Source organism: Nicotiana tabacum, chromosome 11, assembly GCF_000715075.1.
Source record: "Nicotiana tabacum cultivar K326 chromosome 11, ASM71507v2, whole genome shotgun sequence".
Lineage (NCBI taxonomy): Eukaryota > Viridiplantae > Streptophyta > Magnoliopsida > Solanales > Solanaceae > Nicotiana > Nicotiana tabacum.
In genome coordinates, this window is record NC_134090.1 from 43,267,520 (window position 1) to 43,283,294 (window position 15,775).

General features: G+C 39.3%; 1 non-coding gene across 1 annotated transcript; it reads right to left on the reverse strand.

Moving 5' to 3' along the window:
- Window positions 1-351: 351 nt before the first annotated feature.
- TRNAG-GCC (transfer RNA glycine (anticodon GCC)) lies at window positions 352-422 on the reverse strand. Its single transcript has one exon. It is a non-coding gene; the product is annotated as a tRNA-Gly (tRNA).
- Between the last annotated feature and the right edge of the window lie 15,353 nt (window positions 423-15,775).

The following is a 15,775-nucleotide window of genomic DNA, read 5'->3' on the forward strand; positions in this document are numbered from 1 at the left end:
GGGCGCATTTAATCCTTGTTTATCTATTAGTTTTCAGTTCTTATCTTCGGCGTGGGGTAGAGCAGTTTGGTAGCTCGCAAGGCTCATAACCTTGAGGTCACGGGTTCAAATCCTGTCTCCGCAACATCTTGTTTTGCCAAACTATTTTAGGGTTGACTCTGTTAACTAGTAATTAATTCCCGCCTTTCGCTTTTTGGGGGTGGAAGGAAAAAGAAAACGTAGGGGAGGGATAGAATCACTACACTATCACGGCCAACTATACCAAATCCTTAATTTAAGGATATATTTAATGCTATTTATGAAATTAAATAATAAATAAATAGTAATAAAATTACTTTATCTTGGATCTTGGGCGGATAGCGGGAATCGAACCCGCATCTTCTCCTTGGCAAAGAGAAATTTTACCATTCGACCATATCCGCATTTTTTTGTTCTTGATACACAATATGTACCCACATATATGATATATAACCAGATCTTTTTTGTGCAGTGCCGGGACACATATTCTCTTCGGAACGATTCCAATTATTTTTTTAATTGTATTCTTTTTATTCAAGAAGTTTGACCCCCCTCTAATTTTTTTGTTTTCTTTATTTGATTTGCGTTTTCTTTGGGGACTTAGATTCCAATTTAATGTGTCTCACAACCGAGAAAAATTAGGGGGGTCATTTTGGTTTTGGGTCTGCGACGAATAGGTTCAAGAGATGAGAGAATTAAGGATACCCACCAGAAAGACTAATCCAATCCATAAGGATGTACCAGAAAATACAACATTTTTGTTACTTGACCAGCCATCATGAGAAGCAAATACAACGGGTACGCTAATCAATAAGATTAATGAAGTAGCAATTAATGCTAAAACAGCCAATTGGAAAGCAAGAGTCATGCTTTTAATACTCCAAGCTACCGACAAATGAACTATATACCATTTGATCCCTCTATCAACCAAAAAATATTAATTGTGATAAAATATGTCATCGAGAGATTTTACTTTATCATGAATCCATTGATTCTATATGACTTATTACTACTCCCCCTTTCGCACTTTATTTGTACATGGAGTGGGGTGGGGGGAAATGGAATTTTATTTTTTATTTCACAAATGGGCATGCTAGATCATATATCTATATACGGATAGATAGATCGACCGGTGGATTCGCACCTGAGATCTTTCTACAGATAGTGGGGGTATCCACCCCTATGGCCATGTTCTATTCGGAGGAATAAAATAAAAATAGTCTTTCGGAGAGATGGCTGAGCGGTTGATAGCCCCGGTCTTGAAAACCGGTATAGTTTTAACAAAGAACTATCGAGGGTTCGAATCCCTTTCTCTCCTTTTTTGCTAATTGAATAGATTTTTTTCTTTAGTGGTTTTGCCCAACCTGCTATCCGAAAGAAAAGGGAATGGATCGGCTATCCCACCTAGCCAAGCCAGAAAAATAAATTAGATAAAATGAATTGAAAAAAAGAAAAAGAAAAAAGGAATACTTAGGCTGATTCCAAGATGTATGATTGAATCAAAGTGATTTTTACTTCATTCAAGCATTGGATCTCTTGTCTCATCTCAATTAAGAGGGGTCATGGAAAGAACAGGTTCAAATTCACGATCATTTCCTTTTTCAAATCCTGCTGCAGCTGCACGAGTCCTTCCCGCGTGCCACAAATGACCTACGAAGAAGAAGAATCCTAGAACAAAATGAGAGGTAGCTAACCAACTTCTAGGAGAGACATAATTGACTGCATTGACTACAAATGCAATGTCCAACCTAGCGAGTGTCAAATAAAGTAATTTTCCAGTAAGCCTATGATATTTCCCTTTTTCTTCAACCAAATCATCATATTTTGTTCCTGCAATTTCATCTAGTTCCTTGACTGTAAGCTTCTGATTGAACTCCAATAGTGTCCAGGCTGGTTTAGATGCACTCAACCCCAAATCTGTGGTGATCTCTAATACATATTTCCTATGATTCATCAAAATTCTTTGGTTGATCTGCTGAATTCATATCCCAAAATTTTTTTAACTCTCCAAGATCCTTCATTACGAAGGCCTTCTGCAACTCAAGCTTGGTTGCCTCTATCAATGACAAACTATTCCCAGTAATCAACATATCATCTACATAAACTAAAATTATGATTATATCTTTTCCTTATTTCTTCGTGAATAAAGAGTAGTCTAAATTGCTTTGCTTAAAACCTTGATTCACTGAGGCTTTAGTCAAGTTTACATTCCATTGTTTGCTTGCTTGTTTTAACCCATAAAAGAATTTAACAAGCCTTCAAAGTTCAAACTATGCCATGATCCCCCTGGCTTGCAAAACCCTCTGGCAGTAGCATATAGACCTTATCATGGAGATCCCCACGAAGGAAGGCATTATATACATCCATATGATATATGTGCCAACCCTTAGATGCAACAATAGATACTATCGATCGAACAGTTGCAATCTTTACTACAAGTGAGAATGTCTCATGGTAGTCAATACCCTCCACCTAATTGTATCCTTTATCCACGAACTTGCTTTAAACCTCTTTATCTCACGATTTGCCATGTACTTTACCTTGAACATCTATTTGCATCCAATGACCACCTTACCTTTTGGTAACTTGACTAACTCCCAGGTGTTGTTGCTTTCTAAAGCTTCTATATCTGCCTTCATGGTCTCAACCCATCTAGGGTCTTAAGAAGCCTCTTGGTAACTTTATGGTTCCACTATTGAGGTGAAAACTGCCAAGCACTCTCTACCGTGAAGATTCAGCTTGTCATAGCTTAGAGAATTGTGAATGGAGTGTGGCAAATTAGAACTGTTGTGAGCTGAAGCAGTGATGTAGTCTGACATCCAAACAGGATTCTGGCTATCTCTTCAACTACATACTGTTGGATATTCTGTTTTGCATCTAGGAAAATGACTTTATCCTATCTTGCATCACGAGGATCATATGTTCTACTGATTGGAATCATTGATGGGAACATCATTCACTTCTTCAGTGTGCATGAGCAAAGGTCCCCTTTTTGTAGTCATGTGCTTGAAGGGAAACATAGCTTCCCTAAAAATAACATCTCTGCTTGTAAAGAAAACATGTTTAGCCAAATCATACAAAATATAACCTTTAGTCACCGCAGAATATCCCGTTATTATGGCAAAGATAGTCCTGTGATCAAATTTATCATGATTGTTCAACTTCTTCGCAAAATACCAACATCCTATGACTTTAAGGCGGTGTAAGCTTGGTTTATGTTTGCGGAAAAATCATACGGAGACTTTCCATTTAGTGCTCCTATTTATCAAATATACAATAGCTAGAACACAATATCCTTAAAATTTCAGAGGTATAGCTGTCTGGAATCTAATGGCCCTTGTAATTTCTAGGATATGTCTACATTTTTTTCAGCAACGCCATTTTGCTGAGAGGTATACACAAGTTTTCTAGTGAATAATCGCAATAGACTGAAACAAAGAACTATTCTGAGTTAATAAACTCTCCACTATTATCTGATCTAATCCACTTTACAGTTTTCCCAAAATGATTCTCCACCATGACAAAAAAAGTTAAGTATCACAATCATATCACTCTTAAGCTTTAACAAATATATCCAGCATATTCTGGAATGGTCATTCGCAATTGTTAAAAAAGTTTATTTCTATCAAATGTAGGTTGGTAGGGGCCCAATACATCAATAATGCAGAATAAAAAATCTCAGTAGATCTACAATCACTTTGTTGGAAAAGTAGTCATGTGTATCTTGCTAGAGGACATACTGAACAATTCTTTATTGCTAATCTACAATCTTCATGAGATAGTTTTTATCACGACCCAAAATCTACTAAGGGTCATGATGGCGCCGGACATCACTATCAGGCAAGCCAACCATAAATACTTAATTAAATTCTCGTTTAAATAATTGTGAAAACTATGATTTTCCTTCAATTTGGCTAGTAAAAGATAATCTTTACAAAATAAATAAAAGAATATTTAGAAGTTAATACAGAATACCCCATAATCATCCCAGAACCCTGTGTCAAAGTGCATGAGCAATTTCTAGGAAATAATGTAATACAACGTCTGTCCGGAATATAAATTGGACAGAAAAGAAAATACAGTATAATACTCTGAAGGAGACTCTGCTGGCTGCGAGTCGTCTCGAGAGGTGCAGCTCACCTAAGTCTCCGTATCAACCATGCCGTTATGCCCAACTAGGACACTAGACATACATGTGCCCGTGCAACAAAAATGCACAACAAGTGTAGTATGAATACAAAAACAACGTGTACCCAGTAAGTATCTCTAACCTCGAAGAAGTAGAGACGAGAGGTCGACTTTGACAGTTACTAGTGGTCCAATAATAATATATTAATGGTGCGAATAATAATGGATTTATTAAAAATGATAGTAAACTCAAGTAAGTCAAGAAACAAGTAAACAATCCTTTTTATATTTAGAAGTCTCCAAATTCATAATCCATTATTTGTTAATTTATCTCAAACCATGGAGGCGATATCAATTTGTAAATTTCAAGCAAGTCATGCCGATGTCATACGACCCGATCCAACAAAAATTTAAACTGTGCACTGCCAGAGGGTAGAATGACGCGAACCATAGATGCATCTATTACCCCGCTCGCGAATCATACGTACAATGCGGTCAAATATAAATAATAGAGTTACCCCGCTCGCGAATCATGCGTGCGACGCAGGTACTCATAGATACACACATTCAAACAGTCAATTAAGAATTTATCAAGAAATATTTTTCCAAAGAAAAGTCAATTCTCTTTTAACGATTTACGAAAATGAGGTTTATCCCTTTTTAGAAATTCTTTTACTAATTCAATATGACATAGGCAATTTCAGTTGTCAATAAGATTACAAATATTCCAGGTATAGCATGCTTTTGGGTCCTAGACTACCTGGACTTAAACATAATAGTAGCTACGAAAGGACTCTCGTCACCTCGTGCGTACGTAACCCCCACAATAGGAGCACATAACCAATTATTTCACATATGGGTACAATTCCCTCTAACAAGATTAGAAAGGAGACTTACCTCGCTCCGAAGTCCAATAATCGGCTTCCAAGCCCCTTCCGACGACTCAAATCGATGCCCCAACGTTCCAAAATTATCCAAATAACGGGCAACCAAATGAAAATACACCCTAATACTCATAATAATTCAATTTATATAAAATCCCAACTCCGCTCGAAAAGTTGACAAAATTGCCCTCGGGCCCACGTGCCGGGATTCCAAAAACTTTCAAAGATAAAGTTTACCTCCAACCTCACGAACTCAAATATATAATTTATTCTTAATTTCATGTCCAAAATCATGGTCAAAATCCAAGAATACCAATTTTCTAGGTTTTCCCTCAAACCCCAAGTTTTCCATAATTTTTCATGCTCAAATCCATATACAATCATGAATTTAACTCAAAATTAGCATAAACTACTTACCTCATGTTTGGTGGTGAAAATGGCACCTCAAAGTTGCTCCAAAATCGGCCCCAATGGAAGAAATGAGGTTGAAATAAACCCAACTGCTGATTTAAAAGAACCTCACTGCCTCCAGCATTTCCGCACCTGCGGTCACTTGACCGCTTCTACGGTTCCGCAGGTGCGACCCACAATCCGCTTCTGCGGTCCTCTTCTAGGACCTCAACTTTCGCATCTGTGCCCTTCATTCTGCAGGTGCAATCCCGCTTCTGCGGCAAGATGACCGCATCTGTTGTCCAGCCTAGCCCAGCCACTCTCGTTTCTGCGGCCCGTACCTGCGGCCAAGACCTCGCAGGTGCAGTTACACCAGATGACACCAGGCTTCAGCTTTTCCTCCCAACTCCAATTCGATTCGCTAACCGCCTAGAATCCACTTGAGGCCCCCGGGACCCCGACTAATTATACCAACCAGTCCCAAACCGTAATGCAGACCTGCTCGAGGCCTCAAATCACATAAAACAATGCCAAAAGCATGAATCACACCCCAATTAGAGCTTTGTGAACTTTAGAACTTCAAACTTCTACATTCGATGCTAAAACCTATCAAATCACGTCTGATTGATCTCAAATTTTGCACACAAGTCACATTCGACATTACGGACCTACTCCAACTTCCGAAATTGGATTCCGGACCCGATATCAAAAAGTCCACTTCTGGTCATACTCCTCAAAAACCTTCAAATTTCTATCTTTAGCCAAATGACTCCAAAATGACCCACAAACCTCCGAATTCACTTCCGATCACGCTTCCAACACCAGAATTACCATACGGAGCTATTCCCAGACTCGGAATCCCAAACGGACATTGATAACACTGAAATGCACTTCAACCCAAACTTATAAAATTCTTCCAAAAATGCTAACTTCTACAATAGGTGCCGAAATGTTCCCAGGTCTTCCAAAACACGATCCGAACATACGCTCAAGTCTGAAATTATTATATGAACCTGCTAGAACCTTCGAATCCCGATTTTGAGGTCGTTTACTCAAAAATCCAATCTTAGTCAATTCTTTCAACTTAAAGATTCTGAAATAAGAATTCTCTTTCCAAATCAACTCTGAACTTCCCGAAATTCAATTCCGACCATGTGTACAAGTCATAATACCTGAAGTGAAGCTGCTCATGGCCTCAAACTGCTGAATGATGTGCTAGAGCTCAAAATGACCGGCTGAGTCGTTACATTCTCTCCTACTTAAACATACGTTCGTCCTCGAACGTGCTAAAAACTGCGCTGGAGTTGTCCGAAATCATTGTTTAACACGTCGTGCACCTACCCGTGCTACTACAACCCAGTTGAGCACATTAGCTCGATCAATTCTAAAGATATTCCCTTTTGTTCAAGCAAATAAGCTTAGAGCCCAATTCCAACATCCAGAATTCTCTGCCAGGCCTGTTTCCAACATATGATCACCGTATTAATCACCACACAATGTACCAGAACATGACTATATACCTTTGCTGAATCCACACCTTGCACCACTTTATTCACAGGACCACAATAACATTCTCTGATCATAATAGTAGAAATTCTACGAATCTGATGCTCCCATTGCACCTCATGACACACATAGGTCTTGCTCTAACTCTTAAAATACCGCCACGACGGAAGAGATGTGTAGAAATTCATAACCAATTGCCGAATCAACAAATCATTGGGTCTATACTCCTGACAAGAACCATCACCTCATTCTGAACCAAATAATGGTCTTTGCTCCTTAATATACTTCATATAATCAGATTGCACTGATCCTAAATCCAATGATCTCGTCTCACCCAGTACGAACTGCTCAGGTAATAAGCCACCCCTGACATGATCAAAAGTCTCATATAATGCCACAATGTGCCAATAGGCTACCAACTCGAACGTAATACAAAAGGAAAACGAACTCTGGAAGGGACTACTCAACTCACGCACTAATATGAGCTTTCCTTAGAAAATGGGAAACAAGACATACAAAAATAGAATATAGAAAGCTGTATTCAACATCACACTACTGCGGCGTGCAACCCGATCCAAATATCATACCCGTGGCGGCGTGCCACCCGATCCACACATAAAATTCACATAAGGAGATACGCATCGAGCTAAATTACTTATTACAACAAAATACCGAATATAAATCATAAGCACGCTAAGTGCATAATACCAAGCCTAGAGAGACATATAGCGCCATAAGCTACAAAACTCAAGCACAACTGAGGTGATATATATGATCTGAATCTCAAGAGCCATCCTGCTCATATGACACCATCGCTACACGAAACCTTAACGCATAAGAAATTTATCAAGCCGTTTCACAACTCACACGACGCAATGTAATATTACATGAAATAGCCGACGACGAAACAACATCCCACTTTCGAATACTCCTCCATAAGGAACGCTATGCTGTAATGAACACATCTAGCCTGATGTAGAGCCCACATTCATATTTAAATCTATCCAACGACTTCAAGCCAATTCTGATTGCACCGCACTAGGCTAATAACCCTTCATGGGTCCATAATAACCCCCTTTTTCTTATAACACACAAGAACAACCATCATAATAGGAGCAAACCTCTAGAGTCTATAACCTAATAAACCGAGTGACCTCCAGGCATAAATTCTCAAATTAGTGATATTATCACAATCTTCACACTTGGTTTAAATCTTCAATCAATCAAGTGACTACATGTCACACTTATACGATCTTCTCGTGAAGTACGCCCCACGACCTTCCGCACTAGATAACAAGTCTACACATCCATACTACCAGTCATACTAATGCTGTAAAGCAAATCAAGAATCCATAACTAGGATGCAAAGCCCCTTACAAAAACATCGATTTCAGGTGGACAATACCAGCTTACCCTAAACATTCAAATCCCTTCCCTGCTAATCCGAGATCGGGACATCTTTGCTAACACCGACCCGCAACCTTAATCCCCACTTTCAAATTTCATACTGCTCACTACACTTAACATGTCAATATGTGATAGTACAAGAATTTCATCATAAATCCTGAACCACTGATAGGGAGAACACTTCATCACATCGAAACTTATTACTTAACTCATTCCAAGAGAACCATAGCAACACGTGAGTGGATTCTCATAACCGTGGAACATGCAAATCCTCCAAGTAGTGGTCTAGACCACCATAACCCTTCTGGGATTCGCCTACACATAACAGACCATAATATTTGAATACTCCCAATAACACCGATTACGGTGGCCATCAAGCCTGGCACGCACCGTCACGAATCACATACATAACTTACTCACACTGAAGGAACTGATCACTGCCATCACTATGCTGATTCAAGCATGGCTAACCAATCTAACGTCTTCTAATTCATCCTTAATTTGCCTTAGAGAGAATAATAGCTCCATTCCTCACATCACCAACCTAAATTCACACTCATCTTGAGTGACCCCATTCCGCGAGACCACATTGTCTCCAAACCCATGAACCGTTTCATACCCTTATTGCATGCACATTCGCATCTTCAATTGATACACCTATTCTGAAAATCCCTCTACGAATCTGAAGTCATTTTCTCTCATTCATCCAAATGCTACCCTGCAAGCCGAAAATATCATAGAACATTCTGAGCCTCTTATCACAATCCGTCGCAAAAGCTTGATTCTTGACCATACTGTAGGCTTGAAATCCTTAGGCACCGTATTTTAACCTTCGAATTCACTAGGACCTTTGTTGAGAGTCACCCACTCTGGCTTGGTCCCGAATATAATTAACTCCAAGGCTCCGCTGGCACATGAATGCCCATCTCAATGAAGCACCCAACTGAATCACGTCCTTTGTAAATCACCTCTAGACGAGGCATAAATCCTGAATCTTCCTAAAGCCTGAACATGAGTCGATGAGGCCAACCATAGCACACCTTTATCGAATCCTTTGCCCAAATTATCACTTATGTTCTTTTCCCTTATATGTAGTAACTCACCAATACGACGATAACCCAAAACCTCACAAGTAGATAACATGCAACCTAATCGTCGGCGGTGGGACTCTCCCACTTAGCTTGGAGCTACCATTACATAACTTCAAAACCCACAAAGATTCTTTCTTCATCGTTGAACCTTCTTGCACAACTAACTCGCCAAAAATTTACTCTGGTTAACCTTTCATGAACAAGCTACATTACCAACCACATCTACATATCTGACCTCCTTTTAGATAACTAATTGAATACTTTGTAAAAGCTTCGCCAACCACACGGTCACTGACCTGCTCACAGGAGATAACCCATCTGAGCCCGTGCTCATCCACCAACTGCACAAGTCTATTCATTCCTCGTGGACATCAACCAAACGTGCGACAAATATCTCCCTATCCAAAGTCATGTCGTATCCTTCTTCATATCAAGCAACTCATTTTTGTCATATCCAATCTCCCGCCGTATGCTAGCCAATATTTCAAATTAAGCTCTTATACCCAATCACCGTCCACTAAAATTCCCAAATTACTCCAAACTTTCCTCGAGGGTGCAGTTATCCTTCCACTGAATCCACGTGCTGCTCTGTCACTCTCCCACTTTGGTCAAATTTACTCCTTTAAGCAATTACTCGACTTTCACTTCTTACACCTGGCCTTCTAGAAATTTAACCACCGCCTGACACTTCCTACATGCCCTTCCTCATCCTTTGCTACCCAGTTGTTGTCTTAATTCAATCTCTATCTCTGTAACATTTGTACCGACAGATCGTCACTAACTTTAAAAAATTTCAAAGATCATCTTTCTCAAGTCATCAACATTAGAAACACTGATTCAATATTGAACCACCGCACCTTGCGATTTTTGACAGCCGCTTCTCCAATACTATTTCACAATATCCTGCGCCAAAGGCGAATCACAGAAGATCATAACACCTACAAGCTTAACACATCCAATCGAGGACAACGACACCACGTCGTAAACAAAATTCTACCACACTTGAAAACACCAAGTCTCGATACCCTATCAACCCAAACCTGAACGTTTATAGTCTGATTGCCTTTCCTCAACCGGAAAATAAAATACCGAATCTCTGAATCGTGCTCTAAGTAGACCTCCTTTCAAGTCATTCACTGCCCCGACACATAGGCAAGCATCCTACCATCACATCAATACTATGCGATAATCATTCATAAGCATCATAGCAACCTGTGGATAGCCTCAAAGATCTTAGAAGTACAGCTATTGAGCTGAAACGATAGAATATCCTTCCGCAAGGTGACAACAACAGCCCAACCAACTATACAGGGAGAAACATCCCACACCACATTTGTAGTACCATTACAATTCCTCAATTCTCGATTTATAATAAGCGCTTCGCGTCACATAAGATTGAGTAGGAAGGAAACAAGGGCATAAGCCTCGAAGGAATCAAACCGCACGATGAGGAATCAAGAAGGGAAGTGACAGCCCTATAGCCTCTCGAAGATAAGTACAGACGTCTCCGTACCGATCCACAAGACTCTACTAGACTCGCTCATGACTCGTGAGACCTAAAAGAACCTAGTGGTATGATACCATGTTGTCACGAACCAAAATCTACTAAGGGTCATGATGGCGCCAGACACCACTGTCAAACAAGCCAACCATAAATACTTAATTAAATTCTCGTTTAAATAATTGTGAAAACTATGATTTTCCTTCAATTTGGCTAGTAAAAGATAATCTTTATAAAATAAATAAAAGAGTGTTTAGAAGTTAATATAGAATACCCCATAATCATCCAAGAACCCGGTGTCACAAGTGCATGAGCAATTTCTAGGAAATAATGTAATATAATGTCTGTCTAGAATACAAATTGGACAGAAAAGAAAATATAGTACAATACTCTGAAGGAGACTCTGCTGGCTGCGGGTCGTCTCGAGAGGTGCAGCTCACCTAAGTCTCCGTATCAACCATGCCGTTATGCCCAACTAGGCCACGAGACATACATGTGTCTGTGCAATAAAAATGCACAGCAAGTGTAGTATGAATACAAAAATAACGTGTACCCAGTAGGTATCCCGTCTAACCTAGAAGAAATAGAGACGAGAGGTCGACTTCGATACTTACTAGTGGTCCAATAATAATATATTAATGGTGCGAATAATCATGGATTTATTAAAAACGACAGTAAACTCAAGTAAGTCAAGAAACACGTAAACAATCTTTTTTATATTTAGAAGTCTCCAAATTCATAATCCATTATTTGTCAATTTATTTCAAACCAGGGAGGCAATATCAATTTGTAAATCTCAAGCAAGCATTACAAGAATGCGTAAATCATGCCGAGGTCGTACGACCCGATCCAACAAAAAATTAAATTGTGCACTGCCAGAGGGTTGAATGGCGCGAACCGTAGATGCATCTATTACCCCGCTCGCGAATCATACATGCGACGTGGTCAAATATAAATAATAGAGTTACCCCGCTCGCGAATAATACGTGCAACGCAGGTACTCATAGATACACACATTCAAACAGTCAATTAAGAATTCATCAAGAAACATTTATCCAAGAAAAAGTCAATTCTCTTTTAACGATTTACGAAAATGAGGTTTAACCCTTTTTAGAAATTCTTTTACTAACTCAATATGATTTAGGCAATTTCAGTTGTCAATAAGATTACAAATATTCCAAGTATAGCATGCTTTTGGGTACTAGACTACCCGGACTTAAACATAATAGTAGCTACGGAAGGACTCTCGTCACCTCGTGCATACGTAGCCTCCACAAATAGGAGCACATAACTAATTATTTCACCTATGGGTACAATTCCCTCTAACAAGGTTAGAAAGGAGATTTACCTCGCTCCGAAGTCCAATAACTGGCTTCCAAGCCCCTTCTGACGACTCAAATCGATGCCCCAACATTCCAAAATTAGCCAAATAACGGGCAACCAAATGAAAATACACCCTAATACTCATAATAATTTAATTTATATAAATCCCAACTCCACTCGAAAAGTTGAAAAAATCGCCCTCTGGCCCACGTGCCTGGATTCCAAAAATTTTTGAAGGTAAAGTTTACCCCCAACCTCACGAACTCAAATATATAATTTACTCTTAATTTCATGCCCAAAATCGTGATCAAAATCCAAGAATACCAATTTTCTAGGTTTTCCCTCAAACCCCAAGATTTTCACAATTTTTCATGCTCAAATCCATATATAATCATGAATTTAACTCAAAATTAGCATAAACTACTTACCTCATGTTTGGTGGTGAAAATGACACCTCAAAGTTGCTCCAAAATCGGCTCCAGTGGAAGAAATGAGGTTGAAATGAACCCAACCCCTGATTTAAAAGAGCCTCACTGCCTCTAGCATTTTCGCACACGCGGTCACTTGACCGCTTCTGCGGTTCCGCAGGTGCGACCCACAATCTGCTTTTGCGGTCCTCTTCCAAGCCCTCAACTTCTGCATTTGTGCCCTTCCTTCCGCAGGTGCGGTCCCGCTTCTACGGCAAGATGATCACATTTGCGGTCCCAGCCTAGCCCAGCCACTCTCGCTTCTGCGACTCTGCACCTGCGGCCAAGACCTCGCAGGTGCGGTTAGACCAGATGACAGCAGGCTTCAACTTTTCCTCCCAACTTCAACTCGATTCGCTAACCGCCCGAAATCTACCCGAGGCCCCCGGGACCTCGACTAATCATACCAACCACTCCCAAACCATAATGCGGACCTGCTCGAGGCCTCAAATCACATCAAACAATGCCGAAATCATGAATCACACCGCAATTAGAGCTTTATGAACTTTAGAACTTCAAACTTCTATATTCGATGTCGAAACCTATTAAAAAGTACACTTCCACTCAAACTCCTCAAAAACCTTCAAATTTCTATTTTTAGCCAAATAACTCCAAAATGACCCACGGACCTCCAAATTCACTTCCGATCGCCCTCCCAACACCAGAATCACCATATGGAGCTATTCCCAGACTCGGAATCCCAAACGGACATTAATAACACTGAAATGCACTTCAACCCAAACTTATAAAAATTTTCCAAAAATGCTAACTTCCACAATAGGTGCCGAAACATTCTAGGGTCTTCCAAAACCTGATCCGAACATACGCTCAAGTCTGAAATTATTATACAAACCTGCTGGAACCTTTGAATCCCGATTTCGAGGTCGTTTACTCAAAAATTCAATCTTAGTCAATTCTTTCAACTTAAAGCTTCCGAAATGAGAATTCTCTTTCCAAATTCATTGTATTGTTTTAGTACTATCTACTAAAGGCAAATCAAGACATTCTCAAATCACTTCAACGGGTGCATGCCTCATTCTCTTGTGCCACAGTCCAATGTCCATGTTCTCTGATCTGGTGTTCAAACTCTTAGCTGATACTGTGTTGTTCCTTTCATCAAGTAGCTGTCGAAGTTTATAAAGTCTATCATCTTCTCTATCAATCACCCTCACCTTCCTAGTGTAGAGGTCTTGGAACAGGAAGAAGTGTGGGAAAAGGTGACTGAGCAACACAAATCTTTAGTGACCTTGGATACACATAAGGTTGTATTTAAAGTCTAGAATGTATAAGAGATTACTCAATGTAAAAGCACTAGGTGGATTACAAGTATATGAGTTACTTCAATGGTGCTACCATTAGGAATGTACTCTCTTAGCCTCAAATTTACTAACTGCCACCTTATTGTCCAGTAAATTTGGATTAGATGTCATATGATTTGTAGCTCTAGTATCAACAATTCAATCCTTTTTATGTAAGTCAGCTAAAAATGCACTAATTGTACTTTCTATATTTTCATAAGAAATCTCCTCTTTATTTTCCTTGCTTAGCAACTTTAATATTTGATTGTATTATTCAGGTGTGAAATAGAGACCGTCATGTTCTTAGCAGTCATGAGCTTGTCTCCACCTGGTGCATTATTTCTTCTTGCTTCTGGTTTCATGCTATCTTCCAGTGAGACATTGTGAGCAGTTGTCATTCCAACCTTCTTCTCGAACTTTATCCTATTAGCTGGTAGCATCAATCATGAGAGTGGCCTTTTAATTTGCAATGGTCACATTGCAGGTTATAATTTCTCTTCTGTCTTTGTTTATATCAAGATCTTGCAGTCATCAAGGTTGTCACCTCACTCCCTTTAGCTTGAAATGATACAAATTCCTCTTCATTCTGTTGTGCTCAGTGAAAGAACTGCCTAAGCATACTTTTTCAGATCCAAACTTCTTTGTTCTTTCTAAGTCTTCTTCTTGAGGTAAAACTGGTAGTCGTGCTTCTTTGACTTTTCCGTTTGGTAAGCATTGTACAAGGTTGGAACAAGTACCATCATAAGGATCTGGTTGGGAGGCTGCTCATAAGACTCACTAAGTCCCATAAGAAATTGTATTTATTGCATTTGCTCCATAAACTTGACAAATTTGCAAGATTTTGCGCAATCATATCCCAGAATTAAGGCCTAACAATCAAATTCTGCCCAAAGTAGCTTCAACTTAGAGAAATAAGCAGAGATTGAACTTATAACTTGAGTCAATGTCGCTATCTGCTTGTGGATTTGAAAAATTCTAGAACAATCAACTTTGTCAAATCGTTCCTTCAGTTCTGCCCAAACAACACTTGCATTAGAGGAATAGACGATTCCATTGGGTAAATCCACAAAAACACAATTCATAATCTAGGACAATATTATAGCATTGCATCTTACTAGATCAACAAGATTCGGTCCAAAATTCTTCTTTTTGCATGTGTCTTTTATGAACCCTAGTTTATTTCGACCTAGGTGCAATTCTTATTGCTCGACTCCATACGAAGTAATTCTCTGATCCTCGTAGCTGCAGAGAGATTAACATTGTTCCTAAATTATCATTAGAGGTCAAAAACACAGGATGATTATGACTCAATTTTTCCGACAATTCATCATCGATTACCTTAGCTAAATTCACATCGAAACTGTGATGAGAGTTGATTAATCAAAAGAAAAATTTACGATGATGCCAATGGGCTCTGATACCATGTTAAACTGAGCAATCCTTAGCTTAGTAAAGCTCGAAGAGAATTGAAGACAAGGAACTATCAAAGAGAAATTTAGAGAGTACTCAAGCTATAATGGGCAAAATGAATAAATGGCTTCTGTTTCACTTATGAACTTGTACACATATATATATATATACACACACACAACTAACTTCTCTATATCACTAACCGACTAACTATCAAGTGTATTCCAGCTAAATGACTAATTCTTTCTTAATAAATAATTAAGTAATTGCCTAACTATAGTCTAGTCGACTATGTGTGACGACTCGGCCAGTCGTCTCATGAGTTACCGCTCTGTTTCCCCCATTTCAACTT